This window comes from Lepisosteus oculatus, chromosome 14, assembly GCF_040954835.1.
Source record: "Lepisosteus oculatus isolate fLepOcu1 chromosome 14, fLepOcu1.hap2, whole genome shotgun sequence".
NCBI classification, from domain to species: Eukaryota; Metazoa; Chordata; class Actinopteri; order Semionotiformes; family Lepisosteidae; genus Lepisosteus; species Lepisosteus oculatus.
In genome coordinates, this window is record NC_090709.1 from 19,641,069 (window position 1) to 19,668,281 (window position 27,213).

At 38.7% G+C, this 27,213-nt stretch overlaps 1 pseudogene; it reads left to right on the forward strand.

Moving 5' to 3' along the window:
- The first annotated feature begins 3,331 nt into the window (after nt 1-3,331).
- LOC138242516 (zinc finger protein 271-like) overlaps nt 3,332-27,213 on the forward strand; it is a 681,240-nt pseudogene continuing 657,358 nt past the window's right edge.

Here is a 27,213-nt window from a genome sequence, read left to right on the forward strand (position 1 = left end):
ATATAGATAAGATAACACATATATAAGACCACTTTATTGGTCATATACAATTTCATGTATTAGGATTTTGTCTTTTCACCTACCCCCAACTTGCTCTCCATAAGATACACAGAGAAACGTGGGGTCAGAGCACAGGGTCAACCATTTATACAGTGGCCCTGGATCACTTGGGTTTAAGGGTCTTGCTCAGGAACCCAACAGAAGAGGATTTCTCTGCCTGCCATGAGACACGACCTGGCAACCTTCAGCCACAGGAACAGATCCCTAGCCACTGCACCACACCATATACTATGTGGAGGATACATACAGAATGTATATACTATATATATATAAGCGCTGAGCTCAATCTGGTGCAGTTCAGCAATGTGAGAGGAAGGGCAGTAATGCAATGGATAACGTGGATCAGAAGATTGTAGGTTCGTCTACTACCTGACTCAGGCTCCTCAGTAATAAATGCCCTTTATGTAAGTGAACTGCACCTGACAGCTATAGAACCACACATTGGGTCAATTGCAACAAACTTTCGAAAGGAGCACACAGCTGCGGACTAGTTAACACGGTTCTATCTAGAGATCATCTCCAGCTCTGAGCTCAATTGCAACGAGAAACAGTGGGGAACAAACCTGGAGAGCAGCTGAACTTGTGCTCAGGTTTCAGCACTGTTGTTTTTCTAATTAACACTAACTGCAAGGGCTCTGAATCAAAGCTTTTCAATTATTCTGGTCAGTGTGTTAAAATGTAGGTCATAATTGTTATTTTTCTGTTTCGTTCAAGTATATAACTGGATATCACCAATAATTTAGTTATTTCCAATTAAACAAAGGCATATATTTTAAAATATTGCAGATCTGGGTAAGTTTGCTCACAAAAGCAAGAAACTTAGAACGGGACTTAAAGAAAGAGATTTTGGCTATCTTTGTTTTTCTTATACTACATTGGCCCGATGGTGTGCTTAAGTCTTCCATAAAACTCAAAGGATGGTTTCAATTCATTGACCTCTAGGTCATGGGCCCAGCATGCTTCTGCTGCGCCATTCTGCTGTATGATGCAAATGTCGACACAACTGTTCTTTCTATGCCTTCTAAAAGTACACCTGAGATTAAAAGTTGCAACGGTAAAAGAAGATGTCATCTTAAGCACTTGGTGTTTTTTAGTACAGATTTTCACACTGTGCTCTACATAGACATGCCTTCAAGATTGCTAAGAAACAGAGCTCCTGCTTTCCGATGCTACTGATTCTGTAATCATAAATCACCAATTCTTTAACAAGAATCGGCGAATCGAAACCCAAACACATATTCACATCAGTGTCCTAGTCTAATAACATTATGATGTAAGCATTAAAGAATCTGTGTGGTTTCGTGTGATTTTTTTACCATAAGATTGTTTCCCAACTGGTCGGGATGGAGAAAGTTCAGATTGATCCATTGGGATCGTACTGGATTTGATTGAGATTTTGAAATGTTTCTTGCAAAGTTATTCAACTTTGCTTGAACCTTTCATAAAAAAGTGATCTGAAACGTCTTAGCTTAAAATCTTTAATGTTGCTGTCACTAAACTTGGACGTGATGTTCCAAAGTTGTGCAGTGTGATTTTATTCTTCAAGAATTCTCGGTGCGTGAGCCTTTACTGTGACATGTGATTTCATTTACATTATCTACATGGAGTATGTATAAGTACGTATGATTATTAGTAAATATAGTGAAATATAAACGTTTCAAATGCAGACGAACATTATAACAAGAAATCAAATCAAAATCTCATGGTAAACCAAGGGTTAAGTTTTACAACTTCAAGTACAACAATTTCATTACAAAAAGAGCAAGATGAAGACATTAAACACAAAACTGACACATTAAAATACAGAATCAGGTATTTAAATTGCCACCAGGGCAGAAATGTTACTGGGTGTTAACAGGTGAGAACAGTTCTGTGACTCATCGGTCATTTTTACAATGGAGCAGCAGGAGGTGAAACTCTGGACAGAAACTGCAGATAATGGAGCAGCAGGATGTGAGACTGCAGACAAGGTGAAAAAGAGAGTGAATGAGACAGGAGCAGGTAAAGGTTTATTCCATACTGAAAAGAAAAGAGACAGAACGTTTTGGCTTTGGTGCCTCCTTCATGTATGAGGGGCAGCTGATAAATCAAACAAAAGAACAAAAGATGGGAGTGGAGAGGAGACGAGCAGGAGAGAAAGAGCATCAACACTCAGATGGTGTGAAGTCAATGAGAGGGAGCTGGAGAGCTGTTCTCACCCTGACAATACCAGCTAACAGCTCTGACCTCTCAGTCACTCTGCTCCTCTGGACAACTGAAACAATGAGTTTACAACTGCTCTTTCTGTCAGAATGCTGCTGGTTTGTCAGCTGTAAAATGTTAAATGTGGACAGAAAAGACTTCATTCAAATCACAGTCTTTTAGGGACTTTATTCTTTATTATGAATAGAGATATAAAACTATCTATTGTAAGCAGAAATATAATTTGTCTAACTAATTAAATCCCATAAAAGCCCATAAACTAATGGATGCACAGAACATGTAGCATGGTGTACTTAGATTATCAGAAGGTTTTTGACCTACATTCCATTTTACATGTTCTGTTTAAAACAATATTTTCAATGCCTGATGTCTTGGAGATATCAAACCAATTGGCAACAGGAATTGTCCACATTACCGTCTATTAGCAGACATTGTTCAGATATGGATCCATTACATTAAAAGTTTAATGCCTTTATTTCAATACACGTTTAAGTACTGTTATTTATTTCAATACAGGCGAAGGATCTGGAAATATATGAAAATATTTCAATATTTCACAGTGTGAAAATTTGTACTAAAAAACACCAAGTGCTTAAGATGACATCTTCTTTTACCGTTATATAAATATTTATATATTTGTATGTGTATATATATTGATGTGTATATTTTATATACATATATTTGTAAACAAGGCTACATTTATTTTTATTATTTTATTTCATTGTAAATTCAACAAGATACAACATACTGAAAGTCCTTCATGTGAAGTGCATAGCAACAATCACTAAGGAAGTGAGTCATGTGGTAGGATGTAGGAGGAGTGATCGCTCAGTTCCTGTTCCTGCTTTAGGTGTGAATTCAAACCCTTGCAATAATATAGACCCGTAGGTGCGTAGGAGTCATAGTGTTTGTCATATCAGTATCAGCACAGCAATCTCTCTGGATTTGTGATCAACTTTGGTTAAATATGGCAATTTTACTGTTCAATCTGGAAACTAAGCTTCACTCTTTCATGGAGGATTTGCTCAAATCGATCGTGCATGAAGTTTCACATGTGTTCCGAAACAGGATGTCTGACTCCGAGGATGAGATTGAAAACAAACTCTGCAGCGTCTCCCAGACTCTGGTGAGACGGGCCGTGTTTAAAATCACACAGTGTGTGGAGGACAGTGTCGGGAGTGAAGTGGCGCAGCTGAAGAAGGAAAACGAGAGCCTGAAGTTGAGATTGCAGCTGTGGGAGAAGGAGTCGGGAGCAGAAGGAGATCGGCGACAGACAGATCATGTTGGACACACGCTTCCCTGTGAAGTCCCTGCAGGAATAAAGGAAGACATGGACACGAAACTGCAGCTCTCAGGTCAGTGGGGTGACTTGTATGTAGTCAAGGTGTGTGTGAGTTTAAAAACAGTGTCTTTAACTTCCTCACTGGTGAGAATATAGTGGAGAGATGCAGAGTCAAGTGGGAAAGACTTGTGATGTAGCAACGGGATTCTTTAGTGGAAACTGAACTGTTTTGTACGGTTACGGTGCTGAAAACAATTGTTTCACTGAATCAGTAATTAGGAAAGTAGACATATATATATATAGTTTTGCGATGTATTGGTTTATATTATTATATGTATACTAATGATTGTGTATACAAAATAATTTTAATAGGTTTAAGAATTACAGTCCTCCAGGGCCTGTGTCTATATTAACTCATCCCAGTGTACGGTCAGTGTGTGTTTTAACCCCTCTCTCTCTCAGTGCAGTGTTAGTGTACTGGAGTGTCCAGTCAGTGTGTGTGTATGAACCCCTCTCTCTCTCCCAGTGCAGTGTTAGTGTACTGGAGTGTCCAGTCGGTGTGTTTGAATCAACCCGTCTCTTTCTTTCAGTGCAGTGTTAGTGTAAATGTAATGTACTTGTGATTATTACAGTAGACATACTTTTTACCCCTTTATATGCACTTATTCCCCTCTGCTTAAACAACACACATTGATTGTGAGTGTACTAGAACGTGCATGCATGTAGTTTAAAGTATAATAAAACCAGTGATACAGCTTAATTTCTCTTGACTTGCCTTTCCTCCTCGATGGAGATGCTGCATGATAACTAGAGACTAGTTCCTGAAGAGGAGCTCTGTTTCTGTTGCGTGGTGTATAAGAGTTGAATTTTTGTTTCCCACATTCTTTACATTTTTATTTACAGTATTTTAATTTTTTTGTTCACCGTTAAATGGCTATACATGAATTTGTGTAAAAATATGTTACATAAAATACTAGTCTGCTGTATTTTCAGTCCCTTTTCACTTTATCTGTTAAAAGAGATTAAATGTGTTTGAATGCATTTAAAGTTTGGAAAATTAGTTTTTAAAACTTAAATTACATGCTACTAAATAATATCTTTGCCATCTCAAGTTAAAAATTTAAGCTACTTTTTGTGCAGATATTACTTCCTTTTGAGCACTACTCTAAGCACGTATTAAAGTTCAGGGCTAAATATTAGGCTCCTTACTTTTCAGCATTTACATATTTCCACTTGGTCAGCGTTTTGGTCAGTTTTGTCTTCTTCCAAATCGGCTATTGTAACACTCCACACTCTGGGGTTTCTAAATCCACATTGAACAAACCCCAGTATGTCCATAATTTGGCAGCCAGAACCCTAACCAGGTCTAGTACAACTGCTCACATTACTCCTATCCTGGAGTCCTTGCACTGGCTTCCTGTCAAGTTTCCTGTCGACTTAAAAATCCTCTTGCTCACCTATAAGTCTCTGCTTGGCTTGGCACCGCAGTACCTGTCTGAATTAATATCGATCTACTCCCCACCTTGCAACCTTCTCTCTTCTGTTTCTGGTCTCCTATCTGTCCCCCAGTCCATCTACACTCTGTGAATGACAGGCCCTTCTGTTAAACCCTAAACTCTGGAACTCTATCCCCAAGGATATCAGAGAGTCACCTTCCCTAAACTCTGTTAAATCCAGACTCAAAACATTCTTCTTTAGAACAGCCTTTATCTACCTGTTCTTTACCCATCTGCTCCTACTGTATTTTGTGCCACCATCTACTAGGGCTGGGCGATATGGCCAAAAACATTATCACGATAAAAATTTTCATATCAGTCGATATTGATAGTTATCACGATAAATGTCAAATCATTATTTCTTTCAAGTTTAAAGGCAGATTTTTTCTCCTGAGTGAAAGTTGAAGAAACCAGACAGTTAATTGGTAAATTAACAACTCTTTATTTTAAGAACACAACAAACACTTGCCAAACAGCAGAAACATTAAACAAATCTGAAGTAGAGAGTATTCAAGTCTTTTTTATGTCAAAATATGCATGAGTAAAATGTACAAAATAAATATCTTAATAGAACGCTGTGCACGCTGCTCTGTTTTATGTCTGATCGTAAAAAGCCAAAATATCTCCAAATTACCAAAGTTGAATGACCTTTTCTGTCGATGATGTCATTGTCCTTCGAGCTGGTCATTGGCAGCACTACATTTGCTTCAGTGTCGCTCATTTCTCCACTCTTCAATCCTGTCAGCCACCACCGTGTGGGTTAACAACACCACGTTAGCTGCCTAGTCTACAACACACACGCGCACTCGTAGTATTTTGTGCGCATGCGCAATGCATAAACATATGTATCAAACATTTATCAAACTTTTGTTAAAATTATATCGAGAAAAATTATATCGCGATAATTATCGTTATCGAATTATCGCCCAGCATTACCATCTACTGTCTCCTCAAACAGCGTATTCTAATCATGCTTATATTTTTGTTGTTGGCATCATGTTAAGCACTTTGAGAAGTCACCATTAAAGGTGCTATATAAAATAAAGTTAATTATTATTATTGTTGTTGTTGTTGTTATTATTATTATTATTATTATTATTATTATTATTATAAAGGTCTTGGTTTCCTGTCCTGTGTTTTTTAGGATCAGAGTCTAGTGATTTCCCTGATGCTGGGGAATGGGCTTCTCTTGAACAGCAGCAGAGTGAGGAGGAGTGGGGCTCCAGTCTGATGCAGGAGACAGAGCTCACTGCTGCAGAAGGGAAAGAGACACTCAGTGAGAAGCACACTGACAGCAGACAGAGTGTCAAGGATCTGGACTCTGTGCCCATGATGAAGACAGAGCCTGAGAGTGAGACACCTGGGCTCTTAGTATGTGATGATTTTACAGAGAAGATTAACAATCTGAACACAAACAACATTACACAAGGTTGTAATGAACTGGGCTGTGTCACTGTACAAGAGCACAGTGAAGAACAGGATGTTTTAAATCTTCCAAAGCAAGACATGGAGCCCAAGTTGATTGACACTGCAGAGCAGCAGACTGATGTCCCTGGTGAAGAGAATAGTACTGAGTTACAGCACCCAGAGGAGAGTCAGTACAGGGAGGAACAACGGCAGCTCCAACAGGGCTTGATAATAATTAGGCCTTGTTCTGTTCAAGTGGAGAGATTGTCATTGCAGAGTCTAAAACAATTATACGATCCCTTAGTATCCGATGACTTTACACACAGGTTTAAAAATCTGGTTACTGAGAAAACTGTTGAAAGTTTTAATGAACTGGAGAGCATGTCTGTTCTTGGGCAAAGAGAGGAACAACTGAATGAGCTGGGCGGTTTTAGTCTCAGAGAGCTGGAGAAGGAGCCCCAGATGATTCACACTGCTGAACAGCACACTGAAGGACATGGTGGAGAAAACACAGCTCTGTTTCAGCACCCAGAGCAAGACCATTCCATGGAGCATTTGCAGAATAAGAGACCCCAGCACAATCAGAGGATGAGGAAGAATCACTTAAGGCCTTGCTCAGATAGAGTGGATAAACTGCCATTACGGCACAGACAGGAGCGGAGTTTCTGTCAGTCTAGCATTTCGAATCCCTACCAGCACCTTCACACAGGAGAGAGACCATTCAGCTGCAGTCAGTGTGTGAAGAGATTTAGTCGGTTAAGCCACTTAATAAACCACCAGCGCATTCATACAGGAGAGAGACCTTTCAGCTGCAGTCACTGTGGGAAGAGTTTTAGTCAGTTAAGCTACTTAAAAAATCACCAGCACATTCACACAGGAGAGAGACCTTTCAGCTGCAGCCAGTGTAAGAAGAGTTTTAGTGATTCAAGTACTTTTAGAGTCCATCAGCGTATTCATACAGGAGAGAGACCATTCAGCTGCAGTAAGTGTGGGAAAAGTTTTAGTCAGTTATGTAACTTAAAAAGACACCGGCACATTCACACAGGAGAGAGATCATTCAGCTGCAGTCAGTGTGGGAAGAGTTTTAGTCAGTTATGCAACTTAAAAAGTCACCAGCACATTCACGTAGGAGACAGACCATTCAGCTGCAGTCAGTGTGGGAAGAGTTTTAGTCGGTTAAGCCACTTAAAAAGACACCAGCACATTCACACAGGAGACTGAACATTCAGCTGCAGTCAGTGTGGGAAGAGCTTTAGTCAGTCAAGTACCTTAAGAGCCCACCAGCGTATTCACACAGGAGAGTAACCATTAAGCTGCAATCAGTGTAGGAACACTTTTAGTCAGTCAAATAACTTAAGAGCCCACCAGCGCACTCACACAGTCAGCGTGGGAATAGTTTTAGTGACTGAATCACCTGAAGAGCCCACATATTAAGATCACTTTATTGGCCATATACATTTTTTTGTATTAGGAATTTATCTTTTCACAGGTTGCTCACCATGAGGCCCACAGATTGGGAGAGAAGCTTTGGGTCAGAGCACAGGGGGAGCCATTTGTACAGCACCCCTGGAGCAGTTAGAGTTTGGGGGTTTGCTCAGGTATCCAACAGAGTAGGATTCCTCAGTAAGCTTCAGGATTTGAACTGGCACCCACAGGCCCAGATCCTTAGCCATATTGCCACCACACCACCCTTATTCGTACAGCAGAGAGACCTTTTAGCTGCAATCAGTGTGGGAAGTGTTTTAGTGACTCGTGTACCTTAATAGCCCACCAGCCCACTCACACAGAAGACCTTCATTGTTCACCAGTGCAGTCACACAGGCAAGAGTTCATTCAGCTACAGTCAGTGTGGGAAGAGTTTTATCCAGTCAGGTGACTTAAAAACACACCAATTTAGTCACCAGTTTTTATTTTAATCATAGTCTTAGTCTTGTCAATTGAAATGTCTATTAGTTGAAGTAGGTAGCTGCGTCAGCATGTGACATCCGTAAAAGTTTCCACAGCTGACTTTTTGTGTTTTCTTTGTTCTTTTTTCAGAGGAATAAACCTTTACTTGTTCCTAAAATGTCTATTGGTCACTTTGTAGTCGGCCACTTTTGATTTAGTCTAGTCATCTAAATGTTGACTATGATTACTCTTACTTATGGTTGATTAGAACAGAATTCTAGTCATGCAGTTGACTTTATGTGTATAATAAAATATAAGTCTAAATTGAATTCTTTATTCCTTTATAGTCTTGGAATGTTAAGTTTAGTCCTGTTTAATTTACAATTAAGACTGTTCTCATTGGATAGGCTTGTAATTGTGTAACAGCTTACCATGTTAAGCAAGAAATGTGTATAAAACAGATTAGGATTCTTAACTGTAACTCTTAAGAAAAAGAGACACATCTTTGTTGCACAGTCTAAATTTTATCAAACACAAGAAATATTTATGCAATAAAGGGTAAATAATAAGGGATTGGAGAAATTGTATGAATCTCTCTTGATAAGAAAATCTATTTTGGCACCATTACTAATAATTCCATATTTTTATGTTTTTTTTTTCAGTGCAGCTTTTTAATTTTTTTTTAAACCAGACAGGACAAGCAATATATATATATACACTTTAACAGCCTCATAAACTAAGTGCAATTAAATATTATTTTCTGATGCCCTCATATGAATATGATTCATAGTTTCTGCATAGCCAGAACCTGTGTCATCACTACCTTAGTGAGCATCTTTGCTTTTTCTCAAATACAGCATTCACTCCAAAAAGAAGATGAATTATAAAAGCCAACACATTTTCCAAAGCGTTTTATAATAGTGTCACCCTGGAGGCATGGGTTTGAATCTCACTCGTGAGGAAGAGCTTGCTCTATGGTCTTGGTATCATGCAAATGAGGTAAGGCACTATGATGTAGATAATGCGTTAACATATGCACAAACACACAAAATGTCCCATTCCTTTCCTGTTATGTCCTTATCCTATCCTGTATGCTTAATAGGAGTTAAGTGACCTCCTGGTTTCTCGTATATATATATATATCCTGACCACTACTGAACAGATACCCTGTTCAGTGTAGCTGATTCAAGATTCAAGAACTCACCCTTTTCGGCACTTTCTTTGTTCACTGGAGATTGTTAATTAATAAACTTTTTTTTGGGAAAAAAATTAAATTAATCAGACACATAGGTAGATTTTGATAAAAAGCAGTTAGGAGTTGACAAGGTGCCCCTTTGAAATAGTTGTCAGAAAATGACAGAAAGGAATATTACATAAGCTTTCTCACACTGCATGAGAGATGGAATCTGATGGGAGAAAAGCTACCAGTCTTCTTGTTGGGGAATAAAACCCTGATCTCCCACGTGACAGGCGGGGATATTCACTACTATACGAACAAGGGGTGCTTGCTTGCTGCTTGGAGGCATTTCCTCTTATGGCTACTGCTGTTTCAGCTTTTATTTTAATTTCTTCCAAAGAAGTGTAAGAAAACAGGTTTGCATCTGCACCATTCTCACTCCTCCTCTTCTATTATCACAGCTCCTCTTTGTGCACGACCAACACCTACGGAGTCGGTTCTTTCAGCTTTACTAATGAGGTTTTCAAAGGCTGGAAGTAGGGCAGAAGACATGAGGATGCAAAGAGCGTTGTTATCTGCTTCCATCTGCGAAATGTCATTTGTCGACACTGAAGGACTTATTGCCAAGGTTTTGGGTCCAAGTGATTTAGCATTTCAAAAGTACCAGGAAAAAGGAAAGAGCACTTTATCTTTTTTTTTTGTGCCAGAACACAATGACATAAGAAGGTCACTATAATCAGTAAGATTCAAACCCACGTGGGAAGACCTCAATGGATTTCTAGTCCATTGCCTTGAGCGCTCTGCCACAACTACAGTAAGTGCTGCTACCACCACACTTTTGCAATAAATCTAACATGGAGTGCGTGGCGGCATCGGAAACCTTTTTCAAAGTCCCTCTCTGTAAAGAAAAATCTTTACAAAATACATGCTAGCAGACAGATACACCTCGGAGGATTTAAGGGGGGCTTGGTTGGAATGATAGTCTCCCCGTCTGGACATTAAAATGGAATTTTGTTAGAAAAAAATGGAGAAATGTGTACAAGGATTTTAAAAGCTGCACCACAGTTTGAATAACATTTATATTAATGTTACACGCAGGAATTGCCTTTGATTTACACGCTTCTTAATGCAATGAAAGACAAAATGACCAAAAAATAAAGTCCTGCAGTTAAATATAATGTCGTTGCGTGTCAAAGCAGTATCATACTTTATTCTACCACCGCGGCACTGGGCGTATATGGAAACGATCACACGCTATGACTCATTTTTAAGCAGTCCCTACTGTTGTAAGGCACCATGAAGCATGCACCTCCATCAATATTTGCGCATCTATGAAAGGTAAACTCTGTAAGGGAACTAATGCTATTAGACCAGCACCTCTGGAAGATCTTAAGAGTCTCTTAACACCACTTCCAGCAACAAGCCTTTTTTTTTTCAGCAGGTTCTTGCCCATCCAGGTACTGACCTTCGTAGCTTCAATGGGTTATCAGTTTTGGGTTGGAAGGTGATGTAGCTGCTAACTGCAAAACTCAGTGCATTGTTCACCGAGTTTGCTGTGTTTTAAGAGGAGTGTATGAAGATGATAACGGAAGGAGGATACGCCCATTCCTCACGTGGAGCTCAGAGCAACGAACTGCGCCTGCAGCTCGCTGAGTCTTTTCTCATGTAACTGCGGAGCCCAGACACAGCGTCTTCAGCCAGTGTTGGAGATTCACAGTTCAGAAAACAGCTGTCTTGAGCAGAAACTGATCTTCCTGCTTTCGTTAAGGTTATTGGAAATGGCGGTTACTGTGGGGTATAGTGCTTGTATCTCTCTTCTCTGGCTAAACACTATCTACTGTAAAGTATAGAAATAGACAAAAAAGCTGAAATACTTCAGTAAGGCTGAGCAGATAGGAAAGTTTAATAAAAATGTTCTGTAAATCAATTTGCCTATATTTTCGAGCTCTGATATAATCCTCTCTGCTCCTGCCGCTGTCACTGGGAGTGACTGCATTCCGTAGGGCTACAGGTTGATTTCACAATGTCACATTTAATGAAACGCAGGAGAAACAGCAAGGAAAACAATGTTTTAATAAGTCTTCATCTGGTTTTATATTTCGGTCTTTCACTTTTGAATGCATATGTAAATCTTTACTCGATTACAGGCAATCCAAACAGTTCTTAAGGCAGAAATTGAAGCCTCTTTGACTTTCCGCTAATCACATTGAAGTGTTCACGAAGCATTTCCCTGCCCATGATGGGCCCGCAAACCGGTTTCTCCGTTTTCCTCTACCTGTCATTTTCAGCGAGCACAAGACGGGGAGAAAAGGAGACTAGCCGTCAGGAATGGGGCTTGAACCCAGGCCTCTATTCAGAGACCAGAACACCCAAACAATGGAAGGATATGAAACCTTGAATCTGGCACCTTAGACCACTCAGCCATCCTGATGAGCTATACAAGGTGGTGTGTTGAAAGCACCAGTAGTTCACTAAACTGAGCAATGCTTTGCTGGAGAAGCGCCAAGGTGCCTGTTGTTGACTAAATGGATCGCGGAAATCAAATATTCGGATCGATTCAGAGTGTGCTTTACAGCCTTTGTGTAATATTTTGATCTGCTAGGGAGCAGTTGTCTTCACAATCTGAATTATCGCAAATGGAGTGACGTCAGTGTAAAACAGCTTGCATTTTTGGGAACAGACATTGTATTGCGTATTTCTAATTGGTTTATTTTCCTGATAGCATTGTATTTCCTGATGCATTGTGATGCATAAAAGCCAGCTGCATAAAGCTCTGTTACGCGTCATTTATGACGGCTTTTCAAATAGCAGCCAGTGAAGGATCAAGACATACTCCTGGCTTCACACTCCGGACAACCAAGTCCTGCTTATTGTTGCTGAGGGTTGCGATCTGTTGCCCTGTAACGTCGCCGTTAAGTATCAGAATGTGTTATGCATTAAACACAACCCACAAGGAAATAAAGATTGTAGAGGTATGTTTTAGGTGCTCAGCTACCACGGTGGGTAGAGCATGAAACTTTTAATCTCATGAGTTTGAGTCCAATTTTCTTGATCTCCTCTTGATTTCTCCAACCATGTAGTAGGATCGTGCAAGTAGGATGCGATAGCATACTGGGATCCCTAGTGCCTAATGACTTTTCATAATTCAACTTGCTTACAGCGTTGGGCTCTGTTCAAAAACTGCTGTGAAATCAAGAGCTGAGCAGGAGTCTGTGTAAATGGAGGCAGGTCTGCTCATGAGGAGGGAAACACTTCATCGTTTACTAATTGAAGACCACAATCTGCCAAAACACTTATGCTAATTAGTAACACTTTTGAAGTATGTATTATATTGTAAATACTCTTATTTGAACAAGCTTAAATTCGCATACTGTTATTTGGACAGCGCAAACCAGTCTGACCTCCTACAACTTTCTGTGCCCGCTAAGCAGATCTTAAAGCATCTGCAGCCAGAGTAGCCGTGATGGCAACACAGTGCTTGGAGTTCGGCTTTTCTTATTTCTTCCGCGGAACCACCAGTATCGGAATATACTGATCCGCATAAGTAGCGCTTTTGGTTTCTGATCATTTTTATTGAGCGCTGCTCTAAACTTTATATTTGTTTGGGCTAATTTTCTTTTTTCTTTCTTATTATTTATTGACGTGTTAAATATTAATTGCCTCAGTAGTTGCCTCGGTGATTTTTGGCTCTTCTCCCTTGCAGGGTAACGGCAAACCTCTTTAGAGAGGGAGTCCCCCACGCACAGCTTTTCTTCATCAAGAGCGGAGACAGAAACAGACTTCAAACTGAAATGAATTACTTCTTGAGCGTTTATGACCGTCTTTAAAAAGCTGAGAGAAGGTGAAAATGTCTTTGGAAAAGAGGAAATGTCTGCTAACAGTAATCAGAGCTCACGCTCAGCTGCAGACAAGTGCTCCACCATAGTACAGTGTTGAGTACCCCTGCTTGTTGCGCGGGAGACCGGAGTACGTTTCTGTGACAGGGTGCTGGTTTAATTTTTTAACAACCTGACTTCACTTAAAAAGTGTGTACTGTGTACTAAGTTTTGGACTAGTTAGTGTGGTAGAATATGGAAATCATCTCCAGCTCTGAGCTTAACTGCAACAAGAAGTTTTGCTGAACAAAGTCAGATCCCAGCTGAAATTGTGCTCAGTGTGGTGCTCAGGACTCAGGAGCATTGTTGTGGTTCTAATTAGCATGAACTGTAGGGGCTCTGAATCAGAACATTTCAATTGATCTGATCAGTAAATTAAAATGCAAGACACTTTAAAATAGGATTATTACTTTGTCTCTGTCCTGTTTGTATATAACCGAATGTCCCTCACGGTTTAAAAGATACCAGTAAGGACACATAACTCTTAATTCGGTACTCATTGCAAATATTCCAGAAACAAGCATGTCCGGCAGAAGGGGTTGAAGGTGAACATGTATCGTATTTTAATGGCTTCTATTTCCACTGACGATTGAGACAGATTCATGAGGAGATCCTTCACCTGATTAAATGAACACATCTCTATTTTGGTCTGATGTAGAGGTTACATTTGTGTCAGCAGTACTATAAATGTAAGTCTTATACACTTTGAGGGGCTGCATCTGTAGCGCTTCATCTAAGAGGACTGTTTTACTTTACCACACGGTTACATTCACCCACCCAATTTATTCTCAGAATACCCAATGGCTCAATAACCCTGTTTTCCCCTGGGAACCACCCATTTGAAAATATAACAAATATATTCAATTAATATATTAAATTAACAAATATATTCAATGAACTGTGTAACACAGAACTGGAAAGGTGAACCCGGGATGGCTGAGCAATTGAGTAGTTGAAATTGTCGACCAGGATGGCTTAGTGGTCAATGTATTGGACTTAAGGTCCAAGGGACAAGTGCCCATGTGGGTTCAATCCCTGCTCCTATAACTTGCTTTTGAAGTGACAGAACACTTTGAAGATTTACACTCTATTAAAATATGGATTTACTAAATTTCAGTTCTCTTCGATCCCTGATATAACTCAACTTTCACCATTGCATCCTGAAGGCTTAACGTGCATTAGCTGTGATACAGGTTCTAATAAAGACAGAATGAAACTGTATCAATAATAAATGACATGTTTTAAATAAACATTTATTAATAAACATCATTATTAATAAAAATGGTGTGACGGGAAAGCAAATTAAATATTATAATGATATCCCAAGCAACTGATGTGTGCCGGAGCCAAATGTCGTCCACTGTAGGCTTTGTAAATTGTTAAAAAATTGGAAGCAGGTGTGCCTGCATTAATAAAGCTCCATCGAGCGGTAAAGGAAACAGAACAACCAACCTAAATCCACTAGCAAGTTTCTGTAGCTGAAATAACAGGCAAAACTGCTCCAGGTGAGGCTTGAACTCACAACCTCGGCATGACTTTGTACTGCTGTATAAGTAATAATAATAATAATAATAATAATAATAATAATAATAATAATAATAAACTTTATTTTATATAGCGCCTTTAAAGGTGGCTTCTCAAAGCTCTTTACAGGATGATAATAACAATAAATAAGAAGACTACAACAATAAATAAGAAGATTTCACAAGATAGGACACAATTATAATTACAACAATACAACAATAACAATAGAGGAGACCGTGGAAGGTGGTATTAAGAAGAGCAGAGGGGTGAAGAATGGAACCAGTTAAGTAAAGGCTTTTCTGAAGAAGAAGGTTTTGAGTCTGGATTTGAAGGAGTTTAGAGAAGGTGACCCTCTAATATCCTTGGGCAAAGAGTTCCAGAGCTTGGGGGCATAGCAGGAGAAGGCCCTGTCGCCCATACAATGTAGACGGGCTTGGGGGACAGTAAGGAGGGCAGAATTTGAAGAGCGGAATTTTTGCGAGGTGGGGAGTAGGGCGATAAAAGTTCGGACAGGTATTGAGGTGCCAAGCCATGTAAAGCCTTATAGATGAGCATGAGGATTTTAAAGTCTACGCAGAATTTGACCGGAAGCCAGACAAAAGATGACTCCAGTAGATAGCTGTGTAGTTGTGTAGGACCACACACGACACAGTGATGGTGCGGCTCTTAATGGACACAGACCACATGAGAGGCAAGCAAAACGCTGTTTTAAAATTCCAAAGGCTCACCAAGCCAGAGGAACAGCAATGAACTGAAAAGATCTGTTACAGACGTCTACTGTATGTTAACCTCTTTAGAGCTCTAGATGCCACGTGTTTCTTTTAATTGTAGATTAACACTCCCAAGTAACAGCACTTTACAGTATATTAATGTTAATTCCGCTGGTGATTGGCTTACGATTGGCTTACTCTGCTGTAAGGAATATAAAGTATATGAAGAATATAAAACATGCGAACTTAAATGTTCAAAGCTTTCAGGCTCTTTAGCATTTTCCTTCACATATGGGAAAAATTATTGTCGCTGTTCTCCACATAGATAATCTACACGAGAGCACATGTAACAGTACAGGACACGCAGTAAGGAACTCACACAGCTTTCAGCTCAGTGCAAAGTGCAGACGGAGGACTAGCTCGCTGAACAATATCTCAGGAAATCCCGGGTGAGATTCAACAGCTACGACAAGTCGGAAGACACCCCAGTGGGCAAAAGACGTATAATATACGTCTATTAAACGCATACCTTAGACGTCTAAATGTGGTCCGCAATTCGTCTAGAATGAAATTCTGATATACGTCTGTTGTTATACGTCAATTATACGTCTATGATTAGATGTTCATTATACGTAAATGGTTGGAGTTCTATTATACGAATAAATTTAGAGGACTATTATACATATACGGTTGGAGTTCCGGATAACTTTAGAGGACTATTATACGTATATGGTTAGAGGTCTATTATACGGATAACTTTAGAGGTCTATTATACGTATATGGTTAGAGGTCTATTATACATCAAAGAGTTTTACAGGTGTAGAAACTAGTAAATCAAGCCAATGATTTGGTTTAGAAATTTATTCTGAAAATACACATTCACACCTGAAAAATATGTATTTCAAATTGTACATTGTAAACAATCAATCAACAATCAACATATGGGCAATAATCATAAAAACACAACTAGTCTTAAACTTCAGCTACAAATTCTGGTAACATGGCAATATACAGTATAGTTAAGAAAAAAATGTTGTAAAACCAACAGAAATCACAGACTGCTATAACTAGTCCTAGTTATATAACGATTTTAAGTATAATGATAAACTACTGCAAGGAATCGGTCCACCTGAGCAAACAGGATCGTAATGTTGACACTCAATAACGACACTGATATGTGCAGTTCCTGGACGGATAGCCCTCCTGCCCATCAAACAGACTGAGTGACTGTTCGTGTCATTTAGTGTTGTCTGACCATTGACAAAGTACAACTATTTTTTTAGGGCGCAAATTAAGTTAGGTAAATCTTTTTGCCCAAAACTGAAGGGGCGACATTCCCCCCTCCCCCCGTGATGCCAGGCCTGTCCCCATCCTATTCCATAATGTAATTATATATAATACCATACAACAGTGACCGATCCTTACTAACTGCATGCGTTAAACTGCACATCAGCTCATAGCAGGGGGCACATAGCCGCGATGTATTATCAATGTTACATTTCAACCATAATATCGACAACATTAATAAACGCATACGTTGAGAAAATATCGAACCCAGCATATTTTCCGGTTATATACCACAATGCATTGCTAGTATTCGTTGGTCACCATTTTGGACACGTTTTTCAAACGTAGAAGTATATCCGCAAATATCTCAGCAATCCTCTTTTGACCAGTAAGTATGAACAATAATAATACTATCTGAATACATACAGATCTTTCTTAATATTATTTTGATTAAAATAGTACGTGAATAAGCAAATAAATGGCACATAAAATAGTGTGAATGGGGAAGATGACACAAAATCATTTTGCCGTTTCTCTTATTCTTATTCTATGTTGTACTTTCAAACTTTGGGTACTCTTTAATTAGGACAGACTTTATTGCTCAACTGCTATGATGCAAGCCAAATTTTATACATTTATTTCAGCTTTGAGCTTAGTAAACCATTCATTTTTTAGATTATACTAAAGAAGATATTAATCATCATTTATTTGGGAAATAATATTATATAATTTTCTCCTAGCTGTGGTGCTGAAGTCCCACCCTACATCAACAGAAAAAGAAATAAAGGAGCACGCAATGTGTTACTTGAAGAATGCATATGCAAGGCAGGAAGCCAGGAGATCTGGACACTGAAAATAATAGGTTTTTGGTTCTAACTGTTAGGACAATTAGACAGGGTTTGCAAATAGTGGACAAAAATCGTCTTAACTTCCATTGTAATATTTTTTTTTTCTTGGAAATATAGAAGTTGTACATTTTAAAATGTATATTTGAATCAAAATGTGGTTTTGAGTTATTGTGTTAATGCAATTAGTTTTGTGTTTGTCATTACTATACTGTATATTGCCATGTTACCAGAATTTGTAGCTGAAGTTTAAGACTAGTTGTGTTTTTTATGATTATTGCCCATATGTTGATTGTTGATTGATTGTATACAATGTATAATTTGAAATACATATGTTTCAGGTGTGAATGTGTATTTTCAGAATAAATTTCTAAACCTAATCATTGGCTTGGTTTACTTGTTTCTACACCTATAAAATCTATCTTTGCTGTATAATAGACCTCTACCCATATACGTATAATAGACCTCTAATGTTATCCGTATAATAGACCTCTAACCATATACGTATAATAGACCTCTAAAGTTATCCGTATAATAGACCTCTACCAATATACGTATAATAGACCTCTAATGTTATCCGTATAATAGACCTCTAATGTTATCCGTATAATAGACCTCTAACCATATACGTATAATAGACCTCTAAAGTTATACGTATAATAGACCTCTAACCATATACGTATAATAGTCCTCTAAAGTTATCCGTATAATAGACCTCTAAAGTTATCCGGAACTCCAACCATATATGTATAATAGTCCTCTAAATGTATCCGTATAATAGAACTCCAACCATTTATGTATAATGAACGTCTAAACATAGACGTATAATTGACGTATAACTTTAGACGTATATTAGAATTTCATTCTAGACGAATTGTAGACCACATTTAGACGTCTAAGGTATGCGTTTAATAGACGTATATTATACGTCTTTTGCCCACTGGGCTATTTGTAGCTTTCTTTTGATCGCCTGTTTTATTAAAATGCCAGCTTCTTTTACAGTTATTTTAGATGTTTGGCAATGTGTAATATCCTCCCTCGCATCCTCAGCTAAAATATTTTAAAAGTACAATAAAATTACATTATATTGAACAGCACTAGGTTAACATTTAGAATTCAAATTAAGGTAAATATACAAAAATATTAAAATATAACTCCGGCGATCTGTCGTTTTTGCTTATCAAGTTCTCAGATAATTTTGCATTGTATTTTAAATTATTTTAGCTGAGGATGCAACGGGATTATAAGTGAATTCTCCCGCCACCCATTGGAACAAATTTCCGTGGGTGAATACTATCTGCTTGGAAGTTGCCCTTGTCGGTAATTATTGGAAATTCCCGGTAATGTTGACTCTACCGCAGTCTTTACCTCTGACCAACCCTCAATTGTTTACTACTGCAAATATCAAAATAGTTAAGGTTTTGCGGACAAATTATATATCTGTGGTGATGATGTTTACTATGGGAGGAGGTGCGTCCCTGGGTGGGCTCAAAACACCCACCTTTGGGCTAAGAGCCAAACACGCCAACCAAATGCACCACAGAAATGCTTTCACGCCGTTTTTTTTTCCATTTACATACTTTTGGTGCACACAAAAATTCGCTCACATTTCATCTTTCGTAAGATATGATTTAAAAAAGTTCCACAAAGGAAATTAATACATGTATTAAACCAAATCAAGCCCTCTGTGAGTGTCCCAAATGATCTGTTCTGTAAAACAAGACAGGAAGAAAGGTAACGCTAGAACTTGAACGCAGGACTTCCTCTTTATTAAACAGGTGCTTTAACCAGCTAAACCACGGCGCCGGCAGAGCGCTATTCTTACAGCCGCTTAGACACACCGCTCTGAGACATCTGCGTTCGGTGTGCGCTGAGCCTGCTCGCCGAGCAAGTTGCCTCCTTTTCATGCACTAGCAGCCCCGATACTAAGAGAGAGGATGAGAAATGGCTTTTATCTGGCACTTTTCATGTCCAAGGAGATCAATGTGCTTTCCGTGTACAACAGGGTGTCCTCTATACTCACCACTGAAGCACAGGACACGCCTGTTGGATTGACATCACTCAAGCAAAATAGTGAAATGGCAGGTGGAAGAGGAAAACGACCATCAAGAATGAAGAAAGATGATCTTGAGCGTGCCAACGCATGTCTGAAGAGACTGGCTTTCTTGACGAGGTGGCCGATTGGTTAAGGTGATGGACTGCTCATCCGTTGTGTTCTCCACATGTGGGTTTGAATCCTATCCTTGTCATCTAGAGCTTTTGACTTGTGATCCATTTCTAAGTCGGGTTTGTGCACTTTTGCTACTGTAGTAGAGCAGTAATATTTCTAGCGTTGGCCGAACATGGCTTACAGCAGTAGGGGACAGACAATAGTCTCTTAATATTTAGGTTATATTTATGTTTTGTACTGTTTTCACCTGATAGTAATAGTAGTCCTGATGATCGATTTATGGACATGGTGCATCTTGAAAAATGTTCTTGTTAATTTCAATTTGGAAAAACTGCACTCACCAGAAGCTGAAACGGGTCGTATTTACATAATGCACAAAGCAATAGCAACGTTTGGAGTTGAATCTTGCTATGAGTCCTTACCTGTTACAGGAGGCATTTTAGGACTTTTTTAGCTCAGACAGCTATCAATTCATCTTACATTTCTACTACATCATGATTAGCAACGTTATCTTTACCTAGCACTAAATGTAGCTTTAAATAAGAGTAAATTTTAAAATATATGTAAAAGTAAATGCTATTCCATATATTGTAACTTTGTGGTATTTATAATGTTTATCTGAGGATGCACGGGAAAGTATTATACATTGCAAAACATCCAAGACAAAGGTAAAAGAGGCTCATATTTTAATACAATTTTCGATCAAAAGAAAACCACACTCTGTATGATATCATGGTTAATATCCCAAGATATCGACGTTCAGTTGAAAGATTTGAAGAAACTCTCCAAGAAGCAACTGCAGTAGCGGAGTTTTGATTTGAACCGATGTTTACACCTCAATAATCCATTAGTCCTCAAAAAAAAACAAAGACAGGTGATTTGAGTGTCACCATGATCCTCTTCTCAATCCAAAAGAAAGGTTTTGTATGATCCTGATACCACTAGAAAAAGAGTCAATTTCGGCCTGCACTGATATCCCTTCAAACGTTTTGTAAGATCTCTGGTAGAATATACAGTAGAATCCTGGTCCATTTCTTCTACTAAAAGAGACTATGGGAGTGAGTATTTGATGTCGAACTGGGATTTAAATAAACAGAAACACTACACTACATTGGGCTACGCGTATGACAAAACGTGTGGGTTTTGAGTTGACCTTTCCATAGCTCAGTTGCTAGAGTGTAAAACTGTTTCAAAAAGCAGCGGGCGATTGTTATGTCGCTGTTTTGAATCCGGCTCGAAGGATGGTGTTTTCTTGTTCCTTAATTAAAAAGTGAAAATATCGAATTTGTCTTTCACTTTTACGTTCACCGAAAGCTCAGCAAACAGAGAAGCAGAGGCTCCTGTTCTGATCTATTCTCACGTCTGATTGTCTTGCTTTGACCTTTAAAATGTGCACTGTTGACCGTTCACTCTTCCTAACACAATTAAAGACCTGCGGAAAAGACTCGCTATCGGGAGTTTAGTTCAGTGGTAGCGTGCTCTATGAAGCGTCGTTTTCAATCGCCGGCGTCTCCACTCTGGATTCTTTTAAAACGCGATATCTTTCCTTCCTCTTGTGACTTCCCTCGTGTGTGAATTTCAGGGAGACACATAAACTCTTTGTCTGAAGAGACAAAAGAGACATTTTTTAAACCAGACAAATCGAAAGACGTAGTAATTATAGACACGTACAAAACACGTGAATCTCATTGAGACCATGTTGACCGGGGCGATGTATTACTAGTAGCGGCTCTGAGCTCACTGTAGTGCAGTTGAGTAAGAGGATAGTAGGGACAGTGGTGCAATGGATACCGTGTCTGATTTTGGATCAGAAGTTTTTAGGTTCGATTCCTGCCTGGCTCATGAAGCTTTTAAACCACGCTACTCAACACTGTCACCTATTTTGTGCGGTCCTACACAACCTTACTATCGACTGGATGAGTCTCCAGTTCATTCCGCCTGTTTCACCACCGTTATTGTTGGACCACAGCCACAGATATGAGAAGACATACTGTTCAGAAAAACTGTCTTAAATAATCACGTTGAAAAAGGTGACTAAGTTTTTTTTTCTTTAACGCAACCTTACATTTGCCTATAAAGTTTACGCTTTTTTCTGTAGCCACAAATCTTCAATATTTCTGCTGTCTCCTGAGAAACACGATAGAGTTAAAAAAACAGTATAGAGTTAAAACACAATAAATAATACCACAAATCTATTCAGTTAACACCCAGATGTGACAGAACGGATGTAAGACTTACACCCCCTTTAAATATGTATTTCCTTCATTTCAGTTCTCTTCCCTCCCCAAGATACCTGCAAATTCACTATCGCATATTAAAGGCTGTACATGCATTACCTGTAATACAGCTACTAATAAAGATATCCATTAAAGTTAATTATTAATAAATAATACTATTATTCATAAAGACATGTATTCATGAGATTCATCATGAATAGTTGTGGTGTCTGGAAAGCAACTGTAGTTAAATATAGAAAAAAGAGTTGTAGTTATTGAGGTAATTTCAGGTAGAATGTAAGAACTAAAGTTAACTAGTCCCACAGTAATGCGTGGGGTCCTATCAATAGAAAAAAAATATTTGTATCCTGAAAATCCAACAACCACAAAAGGAGAAGTATTCTGGGAACATAGGTAAATCCCTGTAGTAGTTGAACAACTATAAAAACAAACAAAAAACTTGAAAACATAAAGAAAAAGAACATTAAAAACATATCTTGGAAATAACAAAAACACAGAATCTAACTGTGAGAGCTTTTCAAGTTTTTGGTACTGCATTGTGCTCCTCTCGTCTAAGAAGATATCTCGGTGATATCTTTTTAAGAAAATAATTGCCCGGTGATATCGACTCAGGTACTCAGTTGTTACGTGCTGTAATTCGATACATGCAAAGCATATGTATTCCCTCCAATTATCAATAAGGTATTAAACATTACATGCCACTTTTTGTCTAGCTGATGTTCATGTTGGATCAGTGAGAAAGGCAAGCCTGGTTGTGCTTGAACCAGCACCTTACTTTAATTTTAGTCCCGACCTGACTACACTAAGCAATTGTACCACAGAGACTCCATTTACAGTTTTTGGGAAAAAATAATCTGCATTTTTAAGCAAGATTGTATTTCAATTTTCACAAATTGTAAGTATTTCTTGAAAAAAGCTGTTTCAGAAAGAAACTGAGTAGACGGGAATAGTCCAGTCAGTAGAATATTGAACTTCTCATCTCAGGGTCCCTATTCAGGCGGCTGATTTTCTTGCAACTACTTATTCCATGCTGAAACGAGAAGGAAACACATTACAGCAGAGGAGCATTCTTTGGGTGTGATACAGAATAAACCTTTATTTGTTTCTTCCAAATTAATTTAAACCTCATCTCCAGCACCTAAACTCGTCAGTTGCTTTCAGTAGCTAAAGACACAGACAATACTGCTCCAGGTGAGGTTCAAAACCACAACCTCAGCATGAGGGGGGGCTTTTCTTACAGATATATAACATCTCCAAAATAAAAACACACCAGGCTGTTAAGAGAAGCGATTCATAACAACAGGAGTAGGAGAATGACGAACCGAGGAATGAAATTCATTAAACAAAAAAAAATGTTTACTTCACAGACTAATGCGTTATAAAGCATACTCCTGTGGAGCAGAAAAGAAAGAGCACAAGTCACTGTAATAAGCGCTTTTAAGCGTTTTACATGTACAGATGCAGCCATTCAAAGTGAGTGGTACAGACACGTACCGCAGGTAAGATGACACGGGGTACCGCGGTGCGTGATTGGTTGACCGACAGGGGCACTCGTGGTACGTTGGTCTGTCGTAGAAAGACTTACTGTAAACGTCTTTACTGTGCCCGTTGTAGATATTGAATTTTACCACTGAAGGGAAATCTTAGTAGCTGAGCATAAAAAGAATAGGAGCATACTGTAACGCGTGTGAAGGCCATAAACGATATTAATTTTGGAACGTAAACATACAGTATATAGCTGGTCTTGGTACTTTAAAGAAAAAAATACACACCAGTATTCCATTTCTCCCTAAACATTGTAAGCTTCGAAGTCTTTAACTAACGTGATACCGGAGTCAACAAGCATACTTTTAGAATTTGATTAAAAGGGAATATAATATGGAATCGCGTATCTCAAGAATTTAATAACGGTATGATTATATCCATGTACTGCGGCAGGCCTGTGTTGGGCTGTTTCGCCTGCCTGTTCATGTGAGCTGTCTTGTAGCCTACTGGTCTAGGTGCGTGACTACCAACTGGCAGGTTGTGTGTTCGAATCCAGTTGGTGCTGGACCTTTCAGTTTTATTTATTTATTTTTTAATCGCGTAACATAACAGCAGAAGACCCTCACACCTGAAGAGTGCTGGCTGTGACGAATTAAACCAGTTTTACAGGTTTCAATCACAGACCACGTGACATGGGATTCAGTAAACTAACACACAGCGCCACTGGATTTGATAATACTTAACCAAAATCCGCAATATGGAAACAGAACCTGTGTAATTGTTGATAGATGATGTACTCGTAACATTTTTTCAAGACGAACTACAACATTTAAGAAATGACTTGTATGTACTTGATATCTCTAATCAATCCACGGGTTCCAGCACAAAACGAAACTAAAACGCATACCGTTTCGCGCTTCTTATTAGTTGCTCAAAAGTAATTTGACCGTATGAAATGCATAATATAAACCTAGAAACATATACGTGAGCAGTACTTAAGCACTGTAGTATCGGTGTTAAGACATACCTCTCAAATACTGTAAATCAAGTTAAAAATATCTCAAGACCGATTCTGGTCGTAATGAAACCATGTTTCGTGTATGTTTTCTTTTTCATCTTGAAATAACTCATTTCTAAATACCTTTTTCACTGTTAACATCTTGCAGCAACTTTGCGACAAAATATACACTCTGACAGTTCATCCTGCTACCAACATTAAATAAAACAAATCTTAAGATTTCTATATTTATGTCTTTATTTAGTGGTTTCATTAGTGACAAAGGCTAAACTTTCTTGGAAAAATGTATTTTATGTGTTGCTGAAAAAACTGACTTGCTTTAACAAAATATGTTTACAAATCCTTTCACCTGGCATTTTCGTAGTTAGAAATTATGGAACGCTCTGTTAAAAGCAAGGGAGTTTTTATGTCCGTTGCAGTTCTTTTGCAACATGAATATAATTATATCGTTATTAATTTCTTGAGATACGCGATTCCATATTATATTCCCTTTTAATCAAATTCTAAAAGTATGCTTGTTGACTCCGGTATCACGTTAGTTAAAGACTTCGAAGCTTACAATGTTTAGGGAGAAATGGAATACTGGTGTGTATTTTTTTCTTTAAAGTACCGAGACCAGCCATATACTGTATGTTTATGTTAAGATTTCCCTTCAGTGGTAAAATTAGATATGAATATTCAATACTTAAACGGGCACAGTTAAGACATTAAATATACATATACATATTGTATACAGTACAGTTTGCATACGGTAATATGTTTATGTTACGCGATTAAAAAATAAATAAATAAAACTGAAAGGTCCAGCACCAACTGGATTCGAACACACAACCTGCCAGTTGGTAGTCACGCACCTAGACCAGTAGGCTACAAGACAGCTCGCATGAACAGGCAGGCGAAACAGCCCAACACAGCCCTGCCCCAGTACATGCATATAATCATACCGTTATTAAATTCTTGAGATACGCGATTCCATATTATATTCCCTTTTAATCAAATTCTAAAAGTATGCTTGTTGACTCCGGTATCACGTTAGTTAAAGACTTCGAAGCTTACAATGTTTAGGGAGAAATGGAATACTGGTGTGTATTTTTTTCTTTTCATGATAGGTGTCGCATTTTAAATCATTTTCGTAGTTAGAAATTATGAAACGCCCTGTTAAAAGCAAGGAAGTTTTTATGCCCGTTAAAGTAAAACAAAATGCCTGACAAAGTATGGCTTGGACAGATTCCAAGTGCTTGTACAAATGTGCTAAAGAAATTATACTTTGAGTATACAGCTTGTCCAAAGTCATCCATTATTAATACTATTAGTAATATCTTCAGTAAAGGCTTTGATGCATAAATATTTCTGATAAAGGTAGGTTGTGTACTTTTGTCCAACTGAGCAATCTTGCTTTCATAAAATATACCAACATTTTAATGACTGATGATTAACATGCTGTAATACACAGTTCAAAATTAAAGGCTCAAATGCTGTACATGAGAGGTTAAGCTCCCCCTGGCGGTTTTACAAGGCGACGCCGGATAGTTATTCACGTGACACACGTGAACCGCGTGATACCCCAGTGGGCGTGTCGCGGTATGCTGCGAAATACCTCACCCATTTTGAATGGCTGCATCTGTATCTCCACAGAATAGAAGCCAGGAGGATCAGACTCCTGATCCTGGAGGTTGAAGAGCAGCTATTGGTTTTATTTCCACCCGAGCTCTCAGTTCCTCAGCCAGTTTGATGATTTAATTAACTGTATAACTGTTATCAGACTCTGTTTAACTGTATATTTATAAGACGTGTGGGATATGCTGAATTCCAGGGCTGGTGTGGAATGCAGCTCCAGTGAAGCTCTGTCTTATATCACCGCTTTTAGGCTGTATTAACAAGGACTGATTTTTATAAGAAATCATCATATCATTGCTTTTTCAAACTGACTCTTGCACTTATGCTCCTGCTGCTGCAGTTATTATGGTGAGGCTGTAACACAGGAGCTCTGCTATATTGAACAGGAAAGTTTAAATACAGCATAACTACTAATACTACTACAGCTATTACTACAACTACTCCTGCCACTGATACTACTGCTACCTACTATTACTATAAATACCTACTACTAATATTTTACTGCTCCTCCTACTACTACTGCTACTACTACCTATAAGAATAAGGAGGAGGAGCTGATATTTGTCCTCACTCTGTTCAGACTGGGGGTGTATTAGTGTATAAGTATCAGTTCAGCTCCACTGTGCTGTTAGAGAGTCTCAGTCTCACAGTCAGCTCCACTCAGAGAGACACTGGGGCCACAGCTGGAGGGGCTGGAACATCTGTGTGGACTGGAGCTGCACAGGGACAGACTCAGGGTCTGAGGGACTCAACTGGAAGAGCTGCTGTCCACCAGGCTCAGTACAGAGGGGACAGTCACTGCTGGGCTTTTCTTTCTTTTTCATTTAAATTATTATGCTCTGTTTGCATCCACAGGACATCCAGTCCACCTTGTCTCTGTATTCCTGTGCTGACCTCACTTCCACAGTGGATGAAACAGTGATTTTAACTAGGA